Consider the following 18,850-nt stretch of genomic DNA (forward strand, 5'->3'; position numbering starts at 1 on the left):
TCTCCAACCCCCGAACCTTTTCCTCTAACAGGGCAAGTAGGCGGCATTTCATACAAACATACCTCTGAGCAGTTGCACCTGCTAGGACTATATACATACCGCAGCTGCTACATGCTTTCATCTGCATTGTGTCCCCCGCTGCTTGGCTCATGGCCGCTATGGTCTCTGCCTGCAGCCTCTGAGGGAACAAAGAACACCGACTGCCGCGCCCTCCTGCCTCCCCTTCCACCTCCCCCTGTAAACTCCCACTTAAACTCCCCTGTTAGCCGCCCTGTTTGCCGACCGCTGCTCGCTGCTAGCGAGGTCATCTTTTATTCTGTCTGTGTACAGTGCCTAGCACAGCGGGGGTCTGATCCATGACTGGGGCTCCTAGGTGCTACAGTAATAACATTAATAATTAATAATGAAGCTCCTCTTTGTCATGGGGCGCTGCTGAGACAGCTCGTCTGCTCCAACAGAACTGGACTGCAGGTGGGTAACTGGAGCACATTTTTGGTGGGCCCAGTGGCTATTACTGGGGTTGGGCATTAAGGGGCACATGGAGGGAAGGCTCTTACCATCCTATTTCTGTAATCTCCTTTAGCTCCCCACAGCTGTCTTCATCCCTCTACCCCTTCTTCCATCTCTGCTCACCTGCCCTGCCCCCTGGGGTGGATTAACTACACAGACACTAATACTGCACCCCCCTATATGCCACTATATTAGCATGAACAAAAACTCTGCTGGTTATAGCTCAAGCTGCTCACGTGTAAAACCTTCCAGTCCAACCTCTGAAAAGCAGGGGAATGTCTAGTTAAGGGAGGAGTTTTCAGCATGACAAAACGCCCACACATCATGTTAACCTAGCTCCTTGACAGACTCTGCGCCATCATATGGAGCTCCCTTTGCCTCCCAATGTACCTGTGTTTGCAGTGCACATGCCAAGTCCCCCTCACTTGCACTCTGAGCGAAAACTGTAATTCTGACCTGAGCAATATCCCCAGGTATCTAATGCAGAACCTTGTGAGCAGTGGGAAGTATATTGTTACCCCTGTTGACAAAAGCAGCTAGCCAAAAATTGGTGGGGGGGGGGAGGAGAGGGAGGGAGCTTTGAAGGTTGTTCCAATTAGGAGGAGCAACTGGGTGATTGTCAGGTATTTCTTTGATGCAATTTTATTTATTGTACATTCCTTGTTAAAGTCCTGCCTCCCTGAACACAAAGGAATCAAACAACATGGGCAGTGTCTTTTCTCACAGCTCCAAGCCTCTGTCAGTCAGCATCTCAGCACAAAACCTTTAGGCTCCTCCCATCACGACACACTGTGCTTCTAGGTGTGTCTGCTTGGCTTTCTTTCTGCTTCTTTCTCTCTCAAACACACTGTGATGGGTTGGATGACAGAAACCCCTTTGGGACTGTCACCTGATGTGCTGAGACTACCTCTAAGCCCGTTTTCCCTGGCAGCTTGGGACTTCAGTACCCTGCCTGGTTGTGCCAGACACGCTTGCCTGCTACAAAGACAGACCCAGGTCTGAACCACGTCCCCCAAAAGCTGCAGGCTTAACTGAAAGCAGCTTAAGAAGTGTTCCTGTCTCCAACACTCAGGTACCCAACTCCCAATGGGGTCCAAACACCAAGTAAATCCGTTTTACCCTGTATAAAGCTTATACAGGATAAACTCATAAATTGTTTGCCCTCGATAACACTGATAGAGAGATATGCACAGCTGTTTGCCCCTCCCTCCCCCCAGGTATTAATACATACTCCGGGTTAATCAATAAGTAAAAAGGGGTTTTATTAAATACAAAAAGTAGGATTTAAGTGGTTCCAAGTAATAACAGACAGAACAAAGTGAATTACCAAGCAAAATAAAATAAAACATGCAAGTCTAAGGCTAATACAGTAAGAAAACTGAATACAGATAAAACCTCACCCTCAGAGATGTTTCAATAAGCTTCTTTTACAGACTAGCCTCCTTCTAATGTGGGTCCAGCAATCACTCACACCCCTGTGGTTACTGTCCTTTGTTCCAGTTTCTTTCAGGTATCCTTTGGGGGCAGAGAGGCTACCTCTTGAGCCAGCTGAAGACAAAATGGAGGGGTCTCCCAGGACTTCATGTAGTTTCTCTCTTGTGGGTTGAAACCTCTCCCTCCCCCTGTGTAGAATCCCCTCTACAAGATGGAGTTTTGGAGTCACCTGGGCAAGTCACATGTCCATGCATGACTTAGCTCTCTACAGGAATGTTCCCAGGAAAGCTCAGATGTGGATTGGTGTCTATCAAAGTCTATTGTCAGATTAAGTGTTTCTTGATTGGGCACTTACTGAGAATAGTCTTTTCTCAATAAGCTGACCAAATGCTTCACTGAGGCTACTTAAAATCAAACAAGTACACAGCCAATATTCATAACTTCAAATACAAAAATGACACATGCATACAAATAGGATGAATATGTTCAGTAGATCATAACCTTTGCAGAGATATGGTACATGACATATGTAGCATAAAACATATTCCAGCTTTGTCATATTTACATTCATAAGCATATTTCTATAAAGCATTATGGGGTGCAACATCACACACACACACCCTTCCACCAATCCAAACCCTGATCCCTGCATGTGAAACCCCTTGGGACACACAATTCAGTTTATCCTCATGTTTTTCCATGTCATAGAATCATAGAATCATAGAATATCAGGGTTGGAAGGGACCTCAGGAGGTCATCTAGTCCAACCCCCTGCTCAAAGCAGGACCAATTCCCAACTAAATCATCCCAGCCAGGGCTTTGTCACGCCAGGCCTTAAAAACCTCCAAGGAAGGAGACTCCACCACCTCCCTAGGTAACGCATTCCAGTGCTTCACCACCCTCCTAGTGAAATAGTGTTTCCTAATATCCAACCTAGACCTCCCCCACTGCAACTTGAGACCATTGCTCCTTGTTCTGTCATCTGCCACCATTGAGAACAGTCGAGTTCCATCCTCTTTGGAACCCCCCTTCAGGTAGTTGTAGGCTGCTATCAAATCCCCCCTCATTCTTCTCTTCTGGAGACTAAACAATCCCAGTTCCCTCAGCCTCTCCTCATAAGTCATGCACTCCAGCCCCCTAATCATTTTTGTTGCCCTCCGCTGGACTCTTTCCAATTTTTCCACATCCTTCTTGTAGTGTGGGGCCCAAAACTGGACACAGTACTCAAGATGAGGCCTCACCAATGTCGAATAAAGGGGAACGATCACGTCCCTCGATCTGCTGGCAATGCCCCTACTTATACAGCCCAAAATGCCGTTAGCCTTCTTGGCAACAAGAGCACACTGTTGACTCATATCCAGCTTCTCGTCCACTGTGACCCCTAGGTCCTTTTCTGCAGAACTGCTACCTAGCCATTCGGTCCCTAGGCTGTAGCTGTGCATGGGATTCTTCCGTCCTAAGTGCAGGACTCTGCTCTTGTCCTTGTTGAACCTCATCAGGTTTCTTTTGGCCCAATCCTCTAATTTGTCTAGGTCCCTCTGTATCCGATCCCTACCCTCTAGTGTATCTACCACGCCTCCTAGTTTAGTGTCATCGGCAAACTTGCTGAGAGTGCAGTCCACTCCATCCTCCAGATCATTAATAAAGATATTAAACAAAACCGGCCCCAGGACCGACCCTTGGGGCACTCTGCTTGAAACTGGCTGCCAACTAGACATGGAGCCATTGATCACTACCCGTTGAGCCCGACGATCTAGTCAGCTTTCTATCCACCTTACAGTCCATTCTTTCTGCCCATACTTCTTTAACTTGGCAGCAAGAATACTGTGGGAGACCGTATCAAAAGCTTTGCTAAAGTCAAGGAATAACACATCCACTGCTTTCCCCTCATCCACAGAGCCAGTTATCTCATCATAGAAGGCAATTAGGTTAGTCAGGCACGACTTCCCCTTGGTGAATCCATGCTGACTGTTCCTGATCACTTTCCTCTCCTCTAAGTGTTTCATAATTGATTCCTTGAGGACCTGCTCCATGATTTTTCCAGGGACTGAGGTGTAGTTCCCCGGATCCTCCTTCTTCCCTTTTTTAAAGATGGGCACTACATTAGCCTTTTTCCAGTCATCCGGGACCTCCCCCGATCGCCATGAGTTTTCAAAAATAATGGCTAATGGCTCTGCAATCTCATCCGCCAACTCCTTTAGCACCCTCGGATGCAGCGCATCCGGCCCCATGGACTTGTGCACGTCCAGTTTTTCTAAATAGTCCCGAACCACTTCTTTCTCCACAGAGGGCTGGTCACCTTCTCCCCATATTGTGCTGCCCAGTGCAGCAGTCTGGGAGCTGACCTTGTTTGTGAAGACAGAGGCAAATAAATCATTGAGTACATTAGCTTTTTCCACATCCTCGGTCACTAGGTTGCCTCCCTCATTCAGTAAGGGGCCCACACTTTCCTTGACTTTCTTCTTGTTGCTAACATACCTGAAGAAACCCTTCTTGTTACTCTTAACATCTCTTGCTAGCTGCAACTCCAAGTGTGATTTGGCCTTCCTGATTTCACTCCTGCATGCCTGAGCAATATTTTTATACTCCTCCCTGGTCATTTGTCCAATCTTCCACTTCTTGTAAGCTTCTTTTTTGCGTTTAAGATCAGCAAGGATTTCACTGTTTAGCCAAGCTGGTCGCCTGCCATATTTACTATTCTTTCTACACATCGGGATGGTTTGTTCCTGCAACCGCAATAAGGATTCTTTAAAATACAGCCAGCTCTCCTGGACCCCTTTGCCCTTCATGTTATTCTCCCAGGGAATCCTGCCCATCTGTTCCCTGAGGGAGTCAAAGTCTGCTTTTCTGAAGTCCAGGGTCCGTATTCTGCTGCTCTCCTTTCTTCCTTGTGTCAGGACCCTGAACTCGACCATCTCATGGTCACTGCCTCCCAGGTTCCCATCCACTTTTGCTTCCCCTACTAATTCTTCCCTGTTTGTGAGCAGCAGGTCAAGAAAAGCTCTGCCCCTAGTTGGTTCCTCCAGCACTTGCCCCAGGAAATTGTCCCCTACACTTTCCAAAAACTTCCTGGATTGTCTGTGCACCGCTGTATTGCTCTCCCAGCAGATATCAGGGTGATTAAAGTCTCCCATGAGAACCAGGGCCTGCGATCTAGCAACTTCTGCTAGTTGCCAGAAGAAAGCCTCATCCACCTCATCCCCCTGGTCTGGTGGTCTATAGCAGACTCCGACCACGACATCACCCTTGTTGCTCACACTTCTCAACTTTATCCAGAGACACTCAGGTTTTTCTGCAGTTTCATACCGGAGCTCTGAGCAGTCATACTCCTCTCTTACATACAACGTAACTCCCCCACCTTTTCTGCCCTGCCTGTCCTTCCTGAACAGTTTATATCCATCCACGATAGTACTCCAGTCATGTGAGTTATCCCACCAAGTCTCTGTTATTCCAATCGCATCATAGTTCCCTGACTGTGCCAGGACTTCCAGTTCTCCCTGCTTGTTTCCCAGGCTTCTTGCATTTGTGTATAGGCACTTAAGATAACTCATCGATCGTCCCTCTTTCTCAGTATGAGACAGGAGTCCTCCCCTCTTGCGCTCGCCTGCTTGTGCTTCCTCCCAGGATCCCATTTCCCCACTTACCTCAGGGCTTTGGTCTCCTTCCCCCGGTGAACCTAGTTTAAAGCCCTCCTCACTAGTTTTAGCCAGCCTGCTGGCGAAGATGCTCTTCCCTCTCTTCGTTAGGTGGAGCCCGTCCCTGCCCAGCACTCCTCCTTCTTGGAACACGATCCCATGGTCGAAGAATCCAAAGCCTTCTCTCCGACACCACCTGCGTAGCCATTCGTTGACTTCCACGATTCGACGGTCTCTACCCAGGCCTTTTCCTTGCACAGGGAGGATGGACGAGAACACCACTTGCGCCTCAAACTCCTTTATCCTTCTTCCCAGAGCCACGTAGTCTGCAGTGATCCGCTTAAGGTCATTCTTGGCAGTATCATTGGTGCCCACGTGGAGGAGCAGGAAGGGGTAGCGATCCGAGGGCTTGATGAGTCTCGGCAGTCTCTCCGTCACATCGTGTATCCTAGCTCCTGGCAAGCAGCAGACCTCTCGGTTTTCCCGGTCGGGGCGGCAGATAGATGACTCAGTCCCCCTGAGGAGGGAGTCCCCGACCACCACCACCCTCCTCCTCCTCTTGGGAGTGGTGGTCGTGGAACCCCCATCCCTAGGACAGTGCATCTTTTGCCTTCCAATCGGTGGAGTCTCCTTCTGCTCCCTTCCGTCAGATGGGTCATCTACTCCACTCTCCGCATTAGTACCTGTAGAGAGAACATGGAAACGATTGCTCACCTGTATCTCCATTGCTGGTACATGGACGCTCCTCTTTCTCCTTCTGGAGGTCACATGCTGCCAAACTTCTTCATCATCCGTCTGTCCCTGCTGCGCCTGCTCTGAATCTTCAGAACATTGTGGCCGTAGAAGCATCTCCTGACGTCTGTCCAGGAAATCTTCATTTTCCCTTATGCAACGCAGAGTCGATACTCGTTTCTCCAGACCTCGAACCTTCTCTTCCAATATGGAGACCAGCTTGCACTTTGTACAGACAAAGTCGCTTCTGTCCTGTGGAAGAAAGACAAACATGGCACAACCTGTGCAGGTTACAACAGCTGATCGGTCACCTTCCATATCACCTTCCTCTTAAGAGCTTCCTCAGCTGTTGCAGTGCCTAGTCAGAGAAACCTGCAGATGAAAGCCTTAGTGAGCTCTCCCCAGGCGAACTCCCAGGCAAACTCACTCTGTTAGCCTCTGCTGTTCGTCGCTGTGTCCCTGCGGCTTGGGTGCTACTGATGTAGCTTAGGTCACTTCTACACATTTACCCTGGGTGTCAGGTGGCAGCTATGCCCACCACAAAATAGCAAGGTTTAACTCAGCCCACAACAGTGTGTTACATCTCCAGGGATAGAGTCTGGGGTGGACACCAGGGTTTTGCATTATGTGTGAACTGGGCCTAGTATATACAGGTTTTGTACCAATTTAAATTTATTGGTTAGATTTTGCATATTTACTAAAGTATGCTATAAAATATAAGCATCTTTATACCAGTATAAGGGCATCTACACTAAGGGATTTACAATATTGGGTTCTAAAGTTGAATCAATATAAAAACTGATTCAGGCCTTAGAGCATTTGGTGCATAAATTGTGTTTCTTTGGCAGTGCAATGAGTGTCCTTGTGAGGTTGCAGAGTCTGGCAGTGTGATAGGTTAACGTGCCATGCAAGTTCAGGTCTGTTAAAGACACCTCCTTTAAATGCAACAAGGAGTCCGGTGGCACCTTAAAGACTAACAGATTTATTTGGGCATAAGCTTTTGTGGGTAAAAAACCTCACTTCTTCAGATGCATGTGAGAAGTGAGGTTTTTTACCCACGAAAGCTCATGTCCAAATAAATTTGTTAGTCTTTAAGGTGCCACCGGACTCCTTGTTGTTTTTGTGGATACAGACTAACACGGCTACCCCCTGATCCTTGACTCCCTTAAATGGACATTCCCAGACATTTCTGCAGTTGTACCAATGACTCTTTTGTTCTAATATATTTATAATCCTGTTTTTTTCTGATAAAAGGAAACTCTGATCCTATGGTGCCCGTCGTCTCATCTTCTAGGGCAATAAATACTTCCCAGGTAGGCAGCCACTTCCCTTCTATTGAATGAAGTCTCTTTGGAATCACAGTGGGTTTCAGAGTGTCCCAGCACTCTCTTCTCCAGTATTTTATCCAGTCTGAGTTTCCAGTATCCCAAGCCCATGGGGAGAGGCTTCCCCAGCCCCAGAGCTCTTTTTGTTTTATAGATTCTTATATTCATGTTAAGGCCAGATTTTATATTTTCTTGCAGAGCTTGGTAGAGGCATTGAATAACATTGGACTATGGGATATTGTGATGTGGGGACAGACTAACAGTGAGAATCACTCTGTAGCACATTGGCTAGGGCACTCAGCTGACAGGTAGCAGATCCCTGTTTAAATCCTTTTGCCTCCCTCATGCAGGGGGAGAATATGAACTAGGGTCTGTCTACACCCTGGGTGAGTACACTAACCACTGGGCTAAAGGCAGAGGTCCTGCCCTCCCCCCCCGCCAGTTTTGTGTGGCCTCTGAGCACACCTACTAGATCAGGCCCTGCACATGACTTCAGCAAAGCAGCACCTGCCTTCCCAGGTCTGTGGGTTGTTCGGGGGCTTAGGCCCTGCAGGGATTCTGAAACTTCATTGCACCCCAACCTCCTTCTGACAACAAAAATTACTACATGACCCCCGGAGGGGGGACTGAAGCCTGAGTCCATGTGTGATGTGTCACCATACCGGCAGGCGCTGAATTCGGTTTCCAGGCAGCCATGGTAATCCAAAGGGTACATGGGTTTGGCATCTAATACCTTGATAACATGTGGGAATGTTTTCAAACTGCAGCGCCCTCCTTTCCCATAGCAAACAATGCCGGTTGGGTTTGCCGTTTAAAAGGAGGGGCTGTGGTTTTTGGGTGGATGTGCAGCACACACCTCCCCCCACCCCTCTGCGTGGCTATTTGGGATGATCCCTTCACCCTTCCCCTCACCGCATGGCTATTCTCAGGGATGATCCCTTTTAGCCACTTGCAAACAGCCCAGCATGAATGGGGTCCTTTTACTGTTCCCTTACAAAAATTTCCCTATTTCAACTAGGTGACCATGAATGATATCACTCACCTGAGGCTAACACAAAAAGATATAGACTGAATGTTGCTTGAATGTGAACAAAACCCAGGACCATTTGCTGCCATGCTTTGTGTCCAGACTACTTGCTACTGGCTTGGCGTGGTAAAGTGTCCTACCATGGAGGACGAAATAAGGCAGCCCTCCCCAGAAACCTTCTTCAAAGGCTTTCAGAGTACCTCCAGGAGAGCTTCATGGAGATGTCCCTGGACGATTCCCGCTCCATCCCCAGACATGTTAACTGACTTTTCCAGTAGCTGTACTGGCCGCGAATGCATCCCAAGTCTTTAGGGAAAATCAAACATTAAACACTATTGCTTTTAAACCCTGTACTATAGTTACAATTCAGCAGGCGCTGAATATAAAAGGCAAAATGCGACCTTGTACCTAAAGCACATGTGCTGTCTGCTGTGAATTGCTTGATTCACTGTGAAAGAGTCTCCTTTTTGTTCTCAGAAATGGATCATCTTACATTTTACTCTCCCTTTTCATCCCCCCGCAGGTGAAAATATTTCTATGCTCCCCTTATCATCTCCGTCTCTGAGGTTATTGCAGATTAGAAGGCGAAAAAAAACGCACTCGCAATGATATATTTTCTGAGCTCATGCAGTCCTCCTGCACTGATAGGGCACAGCTGAATGCATGGAGGCATTCAGTGGCAGAGTCCAGGAAAGCATTAAGTGAGTGCGATGAGAAGAGGTAGGATGCAATGCTGAGGCTAATGGGGGAGCAAACAGACATGCCCAGGTGTCTGGTGGAGCTGCAGGAAAGCCAACAAGAGCACAGACTGCTGCTGTATCCACTTTGGGGGGAGGGATAATTCAGTGGTTTGCGCATTGGCCTGCTAAACCCAGGGTTGTGAGTTCAGTCCTTGAAGGGGCCAGTCATGAAACTGGTATTCAAAGCCTCTCTGATGCACAGCACACCTACCTGTGCTCTTCTAATTGCCCTGGTGTCTGGCTGTTCAAAATTGGCAGCCAGGCGATTTGCCTCAACCTCCCACCCCACCATAAACGTCTCCCCCTTACTCTCACAGATATTATGGAGCACACAGCAAACAGTAATAACAATGGGAATATTGGTTGCGCTGAGTTCTAACCTAGTCAGCAAACAGCGCCAGCGAGCTTGTAAAGGTCCAAAGGCACATTCTACCACCATTCTGCACTTGCTCAGCCTATAGTTGAACTGCTCCTTACTACTGTCCAGGCTGCCTGTGTATGGCTTCATGAGCCATGGGAGCAAGGAGTAGGCTGGGTCTCCAAGGATAACTATTGGCATTTCAACTTCCCCAACAGTAATTTTCTGGTCTGGGAAGTAAGTCCCTTCTTGCAACTGCTCAAACAGCCCAGAGTTCCTAAAGATGTGAGTGTCATGCACCTTTCCCGGCCATCCCACGTTGATGTCAGTGAAACGTCCCTTGTGATCCACCAGTGCTTGCAGCACCATTGAGAAGTACCCCTTGCAGTTTATGTACTGGTTGGCAAGGTGGTCCGGTGCCAAGATAGGGATATGCGTTCCGTCTATCGCCCCACCACTGTTAGGGAAACCATCCCTATATGACCTGCATATTTCCCAGTCACTACCCTTGATAGCAGGACGTCAGTGATTGCATTGGCTACTTGAAGCACAGCAGTCCCCACAGTAGATTTGCCCACTCCAAATTGATTCCCGACTGACCAGCTAGCAATCAGCTAGCTAGTCAGTCCTCTTTTGGAGGCTAGTGGAACCTGAGGGTTTCCAGAGGACTCTGAGGGAGAACACTCTGTTGCTGACTGACCCCTTGCTGATAGCCAGGGGATGCATGTGTGTGTGTGTGTGGGGGGGGGGGCAGGGATGCAGGGTCATGTGCCCCCCCAGATTTGCTGCTTGGCTTGTACTGAGCATGCTCAGTAACACTGCTGAAGCTGGCTGCCCTCACTCTGCCCCACCCCCACTATTGGCAGGCATTGGTCATCTCACTTCCCTGATTCTTTCCTCCAGACCCCCGCCCCTCACTTAGTTCACAACTGCCCTGCAACAGACAAAACACGAGGAAACATGAACAGCGTGACAGTGCCCCATGTCTCATGCTGAAGCTGACTGGTTTTGTCATAAACAGGTTTTGAAATTTTACATCGCATCTGTGCCTGAGGCAAAGAAGCATTTTTGTGGCTCCTCCAGAGCATCTGCAAAGCCTCATTCAGTGGTTTCATTCCAGGTGGTGAACTGCCTGGTCAATCGCAGCTGCCTTGCTGCTGATGTGAGTGAAATTGCTGGTTTCATTGTGGACATAACCAATCAGGTTCCATACATAACCAATCAGACCAGCTTGTCTGTGATCTTTCAGACCGGGCAATGTGTGATGGGAACATCTCTAGGGCCTGAACTATGCTTAAAAGCTAGGTCGACATCACTATGGTGCTCAGGGGTGTCCAAAATTCACACTCCTGTATGACGTAGCTATGGTGACCTAACCCTACTGTAGACTCAACTAGGTTGATGGGAAAATGGTTCCGCTGGCCTAGCTATCACTGCTTGGGGAGGTTGATCATGTACAGCAACAGAAAAAACCCTTCAGCCATTGTAGGAAATATCTACACTATGGCGCTACAGAGGCATAGCTATGGTGCTGTAGAGCCCAAAGTGTAGACGTGGCCTAAGACTCCTCTACTTCAGTTTCAATATGTTACTTATGGAGGTTCTGGATGTGTTGGGGGAACTTCATGCCACAAGCTTTCATTTGACTCCGGGTCATGTCTGGCTGCTGAAGACCAGTGTGGAAGTCCTGGGTCCTTTGACACCAGTGCTCTGGGATCTGCACTGGCTTCCCACAGCCTTCCACGTGGAGTTTTAGATGCTGGTTTTGACACTGAGAGCCCTTAATGGCCTGAAACCTTCCTGCTTGAGAGACATTTCACTTCACATGCCATAATACTGCTCCACTATAGGTGAGTGGAGACACTTGAGTTAGAGTCCCCTCCCCGCTTGACATAAAAGAGAGGCTGATGGCAGGGTGTTCATTGGTCTGAAATTGCCTGAATCTGTTGACCTTCTGGGGACACTGCAAAGCCCGTCTGTTTGGGCAGGCACTTGCAGACTAGTGGGGTGGATTTGGGAGAGTGATGGGGAGATTTTGATTTGTAATATGTGTGGGGAGGAAAAAATATGCTGCTTTGTTGTGTGATGATTTTTATATTGCATCCTCTAATGAATGGTGAGGATAGGGGGTCTGTTTCACTGTTTTATATAAAGCCAAATAAATGGATACAATATATGCCCATGAAATATCACAACCCTGTCAGTTAGGCTACTGGTGTTCTTGTACCATGATTGTTCTGTCATCACATTTTTATCAGTCAGCCTGTGGGGGTTGGTCATTGAGACCAGCCCAGTTTCATTTCTTGCTGCTTGTAGGATCATTTGCTCAGTGCAAAGTTTCAAATGAATGGACTTTCAATATAGTTATATTTTAGATATGGATGAAACTTTATGGGCATCATAAACTCTAGAAGCCAGGACTGTGCTCTCTTAACCAGGACTATAGCTGTTCCTCATTGCCCCAAAAGGCAGAGTAAAAGGCTGGTCTACCTTGAAAAGTCACATCAGCATAGCTATGTCTCTGAGGGATGTGAAAATCCACACCCTAGAGAGATGTAGTTAAACCGACCTAATCCACGGTGTAGACAGCAGTAAATTGATGGAAAAATTCTTCTGTCAACCTAGGTAACTCTTTTTGGGGATTAACTACGCCGATGGGTAATAAGTGTCTACCCTAATGCGGTGCAGGTGCAGCTGTGTCCCTGTAATGGTTTAAGTGTAGACATAGCATTAAATAGAGATCCATGGAGTAAAGAGAGTTCTGTGAGGGGCTTGTTACCACTCTACCAGCACATGCAATGGGGAAATACCTAATTAAATAGATTTAGAAAACATGCTGCCTTCATTCACATCCCTCTTTAAAACCCGCTTCTTCTGCAAGGCACTTGACATGAGATTATCACTTAAAGAATAAACTTCATCCCCACACCTTGTTATGACTCTTCTGTGTATTTAGACTGCAGTTTCTTTGGGACAGGGACTGTCCTCATTTTGTGACTTCATTTTGAATGTAATGATCTAGCTGAGGGACAAAACTGCACACCAATGAAGTTCACAGCTGATACTACATTGAGAGGAGCTGCAAACACTAATGTGAACAGAAAAAAATAATAAAGGGGCCTAGAGAGATTAGTGACAGGCAGAAAACAACAACATGAGAGTCTCATTGGGAAGGAGAGACCTGGGAAGTCAGAAAGGCTAAGGTAGATGTAGGGGAAGGATTGGAGCAAATTAGATGTGAGTTTGCAGTACAATAAGGCTGCAATAAAAGGATACATGCAGCGAGCCAGCCAAGTCACAATGAAGGGATGGGGCAGACCCTTTCTGGGGAGACTCCATGTTAAACACTCAGTTCAGCTCTAGGCACATAACTTAGGATGACCAGATGTCGGGATTTTATAGGGACAGTCCCAATTTTTGGGTCTTTTTCTTATATACAGGGCCGGCTCCAGGCACCAGCAGAGCAAGCACGTGCCTGGGGCGGCACATGCTAAGGGGCTGCATTCCGTCCATTCTTGGGGCGGCAGAGTCCGAGCATTTTTTTTTTTTTTTGCGCTTCGGCAGTTCGGGTGGCGGCAGTCCGAGCGTTTTTTTTGTTTGTTTGTTTTTGCTTGGGGCAGAAAAATGGTAGAGCCGGCCCTGCTTATATAGGCTCCTATTACCCCCCACCCCCTGTCCCGATTTTTTACACTTGCTGTCTGGTCACCCTAATATAACCAGAAAGATACTGACAGTCTGTTAGAAGTTCAGAGAGGAGTGGCAGAAATACTCCAAGAACGAGGGATGGAGTGAACTGGGGAGAGAGGCTGAAAGAGCAATGCCTGTCTGACATGTCTCAGCAGTGTCTAGCTCCCTCCAGGCTGTATCTTGACCAGTTGGGTACTTGGCAAAGTCAGTGGACCATGTTTTCAAAGGTATTTAGGCGTCAATAGATGCAGGTAGGCACATAGGCGGCAGGTTTGTATAATTTTTGGTGGTGCCCAAAATGGTGGTGGCCCCCCGCTCCTGCCCTGTAAGCCGATATAAAATGAAGCTACAACACGTCGGCGCCACAAGATTACAAGGGTCAATTATAAGTGGAAAGTCAGAAGCAGCACTTGCCTGCTTCAATATACAGTATTATATTTTGTTGCACCTGTTGTGACGAAGTGGGAATGTTGTTAATGTTTTCTCTGAATACTGTGAGGGTGCCTCAGTTTCCCCCTCAAGATGCCAACTGAAGGTGTTGGGGACAAAGATCTTCTGGCCTCCTTGTCCAGAAGAGAGACAAAGGCCAGAGGGGGGAGTGTAAGTTTGGAGCTGGCTGGGGAAATGGGGAGAGGCCCAGAACTTGGGTCTGGGCTCTCCACCCCTCCAAGATGGACCTGACTGAGGGGTCCTGTTTTCTGTACCTACAAGCTCTGTTTTAGACTGTGTTCCTGTCGTCTAATAAACCTTCTGTTTTACCGGCTGGCTGAGAGTCACGTCTGACTGCAGAGTTGGGGTGCAGGGCCCTCTGGCTGCCCCAGGACCCGCCTGGGCGGACTCGCTGCGGAAAGCGCACGGTGTGGAAGAGCATGCTGAATGCTCCGAGGTCAGACCCAGGAAGGTCGAAGCTTCTTGCCCTGAAGACAGTCTGCTTAGAGAGAGGAGGCTCCCCCAGAGTCCTGACTGGCTTTGTATGGAGTAGTTCCAGAGCATCCCAGCATCCCCTTCCACACCATGCGCTTCCCGGAAGTCCGCCCAGGCACTGACACTCCCCCCTCTGGCCTTTGTCTCTTTTCCAGGCATTAGGAGGCCACCTGATCTCTTTGTTCTCCAACACCTTCAGTTGGCACCTTGCAGGAGAGCGGCCCAGGCCATCAGTTGCCCGGAGGCAGGGTTTCGGCCATTCTCTGTGCAGACGGCATCACACTGGCCCTCTAGGGCTCTACAACAATCACACCCCCTTATCCCACCATCTAGATCCTTAAGAACTGCATAGGGGAAACTGAGGCACTCACACAGTATTCAGAGAAAACATTAAGAACCAGGGCTGGCTCCAGGCACCAGCTTACCAAGCAGGTGCTTGAGGCGGCCACTTCGGAGAGGGGCGGCATGTCCAGCTGTTCGGCGGCAATTCGGCGGACGGTCCCTCACTCCTGCTCGGAGCGAAGGACCTCCCGCCGAATTGCCGCCGCAAATCGCGATCGCGGCTTTTTTGTGTGTGTTTTTTTTGTTTGGCTGCTTGGGGCGGCCAAAACCCTGGAGCCGGCCCTGTTAAGAACATTCCCACTTTGTAACACCTGTATACGACTAGTTATATACTTTAAAGGGTGTAAAATAATCAAGTATTGTGCTAAACACAATGATACTCCAAACTGACCACCAACTTTAAGTTGCATGTTTTTCCCCTCGGGTGGGGCTGGGGATGAGGGGTTCACAGTGCAGGAAGGGTGCTCAGGATTCGGGTGCTGGGGGCACAGGCTCTGGGGTGGGGCAGGGCTGGGGATAAGAAACTTGGGGTGCAGACAGGCTGCCCCAGGGCTAGGACCAGAGAAGACTTCCCCCCCCACACACACACACTGGCAGCAGCAAGCTCCTCTTAACCCCCCCCCCCCGCAGCACACTCACTCTGCACCATGGTCACTGCACATGCTCCTAGGGCCTCTCTCAGGTCCAGAAAGCCCACTCACCTCCCCTATGGTGGGTAGCGGGGGGGGGGGGTTGCCATCACGTGTGCAGGAGCGGTGCCAGGGTTTTTGCCGCCCTAGGCGGCAGCGCTTCTCTGAGCATTCAGCGGCGGGGGTCCTTCCGTTCCGCATCTTTGGGGAACTTCAGCAGCGGGTCCCGGAGTGGAAGGACCCCCCCTCCCGCCGAATTTCCGCCAAAGACCCAGAGCGGAAGGACCCCCGCCACCGAATTTCTGCCGAGGATGGCAAAATGCCGCCCCCCAAATCCTGCCGTCCTAGGCGACCGCCTAGTGGAAGCGCCGGCCCTGCATGTGTGGCCTCCCCTGCTCCTGCCCCTCACCATAGCCTCACTGGGGATGGGGCTGCCCCTTGCCCAGCATGGGGCAGGAGTGGGGACTGCAGGGTGGTGCCTGTGGGGGAGGGGGTCACAAAATTCACCCAAGCCCCAGCTGCTCAGGTCTAGGAAGCCCCCCTCCCCCATCTCCCCTGTGGTGGGTGGGTGGGTGCTGGGGGGGGAGGGGACTGCCATCACATGTGGCTTCCTTCCTCCCCTGCTGCAACCTGCTGCCCCTCACTGGGGGTGAGGGGATGGGGCTGCCCCTTGCCCAGCGTTGGGCAGGAGTGGGAGCTGCGGGGTGGGGGGTGGATCACAGGGTCAAACACTCACTGAAGCCCCAGCAGCTGCTCAGGTGAGTGAGATCCACTCCAGATGTCCGTCTCCTGGCAGGAAGTCCCCTTGGCGTCTCCTCCAGGTGGTTGCCGGGGGAGGGGAGGGAGGCATCCGAAGAAGTGGGTTGTAGCCCACGAAAGCTTATGCTCTAATAAATTTGTTAGTCTCTAAGGTGCCACAAGTTCTCCTGTTCTTTTTGCCAAACACTGTGTGTGCCTCCTCCCCCATCCCCCCTCCCCCTCCTGCTGCTCTTGTGCTATAGCCCTTAGGCAGAAGCAGCGGCAGCCAGCGGCAAAGCAGAAGCAAGCAAGGGAGAGGCACCGGGCTCTTTTCTTTCAGGCAGGGAAGCTCTGGGGCTGGGGGAGGGGGGTGGCCTGCGGGGGCTGGGGCCTGCTTCAGGCATGGCCAGGGGAGAAACCCAGCTCCAAATATTGGTGGAGCACAGCCCCCAGCCTTGAATATTCCTGCTGCTCGGGCACCACGAGCCCATAACCTGCCACTCCTGGGTAGGCACATGGGATTCACAAGGGGGATATTGGCACTGTCATAGAAATTTCTGTCCATTCCAGCTGAGGAATAAGGAGAGACGGACACAGCTAGCCAAGCAAGGAGCCCCGGGAGGGGCGATTCGTTTATTTCAATTGCAATTGGGTTCGAGCTCATAAGTCAGCAAGAACAAAGAAAACACTTACACCAAAGCATTATATGCAGTTGACTATGATAATCTATTGCTTTATGATTGGCCAAAATTTGCCATCATTACCATACATAATTAGCAAGCTACATGTATCTGCCCCTCTTATGACCCCTTATTGTTCATCTACTTGCCCCCTCCTCCTTGCTTATTTTGCAAACCAAGCAGTTTATCTACAGGACGCAGGCACAGAAAGGTCCATTGTCTTCAGGTTTGGAGTTTGGCTACATTTCCTCTCGAAGGAACTTCCTGAGTTAAGACAACCTATAGCTGACCCTGTGTGTACGTGACAAATTTGCCCCCTGGCAGTTAAGTAGAATAATTTTATATCAGCACCTATCTGCCTCTTGAGGTGACTCAGCCCAACACTTAGGCACCACTGACATTCACAAAACACTGCTCAGCTGCTGCCTAACCCTGCACACATATACAGTCCTTAGGTGCCTAAGCTTCTGCCATTTAAGTCCCTGAAGTGCCTAAATTTCAGCAGCTGGCCATGTGCTCAGCTACCGCAGTCCTGACACTGCCAGCAGCTGAGTGCCAACTCATGCCTAAGCCCCAGCAGGATTCACATGCTAGACAGTCCTCTGCCTATCTGGCCTTCAGGGCCTGATCTGGTAGACACATGCATGCAGAATGTGACTGTCACGGAGTGTGGGGGGACACAAGGCCCTGCACCCCCGGCTTCCTGCGATTCACCATGACTCTCAGCCAGCCAGTAAAGCAGAAGGTTTATTTAGACGAGAGGAACACAGTCCAAGACAGGTCTTGCAGGCACAGACAACAGGATCCCCCCCCCAGTTAGGTCCATCTTGGGGTCCCAGGGCCCCACAGCCCCCTTGGGAGGTCAGAGCCCCGTCTGCCTCCCAGCCATTCCACCAGCCAGCTCCTGAAACTTCCCCTTCAGCGACCCCTCCCACAGCCTTTGTTCAGTTTCCCGGGCAAAGGTGTCACCTGGCCTCTAACCTCTTCCTGGGTTCTCATGTTACATGCTCAGGTAGCTTCCCTCGGTCAGTCTCCCATCCCCCAATGCAGACTATCCTAGCCACACTCCCCTGTCAGCATTCAAAGACCACATTAAGAACAGTCCCAGTTCGTCACATCTCTCCCCCCTTCGAGACCGAACTGAGCAGGGTCACTTTAGCCAGTGACCTGGGGAAGTTCGAACCTACCCACGTTCCCATGGATGCTCCAACATCCCTCCCATTCCTTGGTGAGAATTACACCAGGCCCTTCCAGTTTCACGCGCCCCCTTAGGTCCGGGGTGCTCGATGGCACTCGTAGTTCGCATGTGGGAAGGTTTATGTGGCCTGTGCCCTTTCCCCACCCCAATACCCCTGGGGTTCCAACTGGGCTGGGGCCTTCTCCCAGCGTTCCAGTCTGGAGGTCTGTGATTCGGGATCTCTTGGTTCAGAGCCCCCCTTTTAACCTTGGCCACCCTCTGGAAAGGCTCCTGTATGCTGGGCAAGGGTCCTAAAGCCGTTTTCCCCTTGTCCCGGGCCTTCCTCCAGCTCTGACAGGGGTCACAGGATCGGCAGTACTGTTGGACAGTAACAAAGGCCCCAGGCCAGTAAAAGCTCCGTAGCAGCCTCTGCTGGGTATGCCAGGTTCCCTGGTGCCCTGAGAGGGGAATGTCATGGGCCCAGTACAGCAGCTGGCGGTGATACTTCTGGGGTACCCAGGGCCGGCTCTACCATTTTTGCTGCCCCAAGCAAAAAAAAACAAACAAAAAAAAAACGCTCGGACTGCCGCCACCCGAACTGCCGAAGCGCAAAAAAAAAAAAAAGATGCTCGGACTCTGCCGCCCCAAGAATGGATGGAATGCAGCCCCTTAGCATGTGCCGCCCCAGGCACGTGCTTGCTCTGCTGGTGCCTGGAGCCGGCCCTGGGGGTACCACCAGCTGCCTCCTGATTCCCCCGACTCCATTTTCCCTGGGGGAGCCCATTCTTGGTACAGGAACCCTTTCTCCCACAGGAACCTTTTCCGGCCACCTCTTCCCATGGTCTGTACTGCACTGGGGTCGGCCAGGTCCCTTATCTTCCACAAGGAGGGATCTTTCTGCAACTCGGCCTG

The 18,850-nt window shown here is 50.1% G+C and overlaps 1 pseudogene; it reads right to left on the bottom strand.

Annotated features, from left to right (window-relative positions):
- The window catches only part of LOC135887579 (zinc finger protein 271-like), a 187,221-nt pseudogene that overhangs the window by 98,746 nt on the left and 69,625 nt on the right, over positions 1 to 18,850 (bottom strand).

Source organism: Emys orbicularis, chromosome 13, assembly GCF_028017835.1.
Source record: "Emys orbicularis isolate rEmyOrb1 chromosome 13, rEmyOrb1.hap1, whole genome shotgun sequence".
In the NCBI taxonomy this organism is placed as follows: Eukaryota; Metazoa; Chordata; order Testudines; family Emydidae; genus Emys; species Emys orbicularis.